The sequence below is a fragment of the Lactuca serriola genome, chromosome 3 (assembly GCF_051521515.1).
Source record: "Lactuca serriola cultivar US96UC23 chromosome 3, Lser_US96UC23_V15, whole genome shotgun sequence".
NCBI lineage: Eukaryota > Viridiplantae > Streptophyta > Magnoliopsida > Asterales > Asteraceae > Lactuca > Lactuca serriola.
The window spans coordinates 221,195,734-221,198,276 of NC_136410.1; positions in this window are offsets into that span (position 1 = coordinate 221,195,734).

Genomic DNA, 2,543 nt, shown 5'->3' on the forward strand with positions numbered 1-2,543 from the left:
ACAGACTCTTCTAGACAGTCCAGTGGAACACTAGCAGGCTCGCAACCTGTAGGTGTTTGTGAACGATGTGTTCACCGGTGTACTCCATCCCCCACATGGTTTCCTTTGGGATATTTATTGTTGAGGAACCCCCTTAGCAATAGTGTCCATCCCGATGATGATCCTTAGGCTAGGTCCCTTATGATAGGTGTTTAGGGACATAAAGTGAGGATAACGGGAACAGGTAATCGGGTTATTGTTGATTGATGAAATTAATAAACTTATTTATTGTGACATCCCCATTTTCCACGGCCAGAAAAGATCGATTTTGTTTATGCTTTATAAAAATCAGAGTACTTCATTTTATAAAAATGTCGCGGAATTTGTTCCCAGAAAAACACAATAAATACGTTATTAAAACATTTGCGAAGAAACGTATTTTATTTATTTTAAAACATTTGGGATGTCATTGTCAATACAGAAACATAAGCATAAACAGAACTTACATTTATTTACACTAGTGATCTACATCTCTTTAATCTCTCAGTGTAATGTGACTTCATATCAACACCTGTGATATAAATAAACTGAGTGGGTCAGGTTGGGAAACCTGGTGAGTAGATAGGGTTTTCAACCCACAATAATATAATTGTTATGTTTAAACAATCAATCAATTAAACCCAATTACCCATCCCCATTATCTTCTTTACTCTTAAGGATCTACCCTAAGAATCAACTACTTCTCGTTCATTCATTCCTAAGGATTATCCTAAGGAATCGACATGAAGTCCATTGTTACCAAATCTTATAGATTACAACCGGTGAACACGTAGTCCAAAACATCTGGTAAACACTTAGTTCAAAAGTAACTAGTGAACACACTTAGTTCAAAATACCTAGTGAACACACTCAGTTCAAAGATACGTAGTGAACACACTCAGTTCAAAATACCTAATGAGCACCTAGTTCAAAAACACCTACAGGTTACAAGCTTACTAGCGTTCCACCAGACCGTCTAGTATCGCCCATGGTCATCATCTATACTCCACTAGATGACTGGATCACTGACAACATTGATGTCTCCCATCGTGTTATCACAAAACAACTATTTCATCTACCCATGTTTTACCCAACACATTTTGTAGATATAAAACACATATACAGTTTAAATCATTTAAAACATGTATAAAAATATTTCACCCAGCATAGACAGCAAGTATTCAGACAATATGCACACACAACACGTAATTTATATTAAAATACTTCATATCTATGTGTAAGATGAAAGGGACTATGCACTCACCTGAGTAGGTGGTGACTCAGCACTCACACAACGCTTCGATACTCTCAAAACAATTTCCTTTGATAAAACCTAGTATCAATACCACTAGGGTTTAGTCTAACGATAACCGCGACAAACTAATAGTCTGACTATTATTATTATTATATAAGCGTTAAATAACCTCAATATAACTCATAATAATAGCCCAAATACTCATTATAAGTTCCTAATAATGTTACTATATTAAAACATAAGCTATACTAAAGATAGGGTAGGTACAGGTCACTTACAACGGGTTTTTCTCGAAAACCGGGCTTCACTGGAGCAGCGTTCCCGAGCCAAAAGGCTCTTTTCTCGGGACTCCGGGAGCCTCGGGGTTTCCTTCGGGTGCTAGGGGGTTTACCTAGGCTTTTAGGGGCTTAAGGGAGTTTAGAGAGAGAAAGAAGAGGGTTGAGGGGTGAGGAAGTTGGAATGCCCGGCACCTCTATTTATAGGGGTGCTGACTGGTCTACTCGCCGAGTAGGGGGGACCTACTCGCCGAGTTGGTCCATGTGGTGGCCTTCTGGTGGTGCCACGCGTCCAATTCTGGTGGTGCCACGTCACCCCTATCGTGTATCAGCCTTCGAACTTAGAAAAATCATAACTCTCGCATACGGGCTCCGTTTTCTACATTCTTTATATCCACGAGTAGGTAAAATCAAGATCTACAACTTTCATTTAGACTCCGTCGGCTAATTCTCGACCGATCTCAAATTTAACAGTAGGAGGCGTTTAGACTGTTAAATGACCGCGAAGAATTCGTAACTCCTTCATACGAACTCCGTTTTCATCCGTCTTTTTACCGTTGAGTTCTTATTAATGATATCTTCAACTCTCATTTAGGTCGCGTAAGCCAAAAACCGCTCGAACTAAAATTCGAGTTTCGGGCCGTGCACTGCTAAGCCGAATCTTAGAAAAATCATAACTTCCTCATACGAAGTCAAATTTGGGCGTTGTTTTTATCAACGCTCTTAGTTTAACATATTCTACAACTTTCGTTTAGATTGCTAAGGATAAATCTCGCTCTATCATAAATTCACTATTTACGTTTCCCGGTGCCGTGTCGGTTTTGCCGTAAAACTTCGACGGGCCATAACTTCTTCGTTATAACTCGAATTTCGGCGTTCTTTATATGTATGGAAACCTTGTGAAATACTCTATAACTTGGTTAAGATTATTTATTTTAAATAATCTTTTGTCGAAAAGTCGTTTTCGACCCCTATTGCCTCTAAGTTGACTAGCC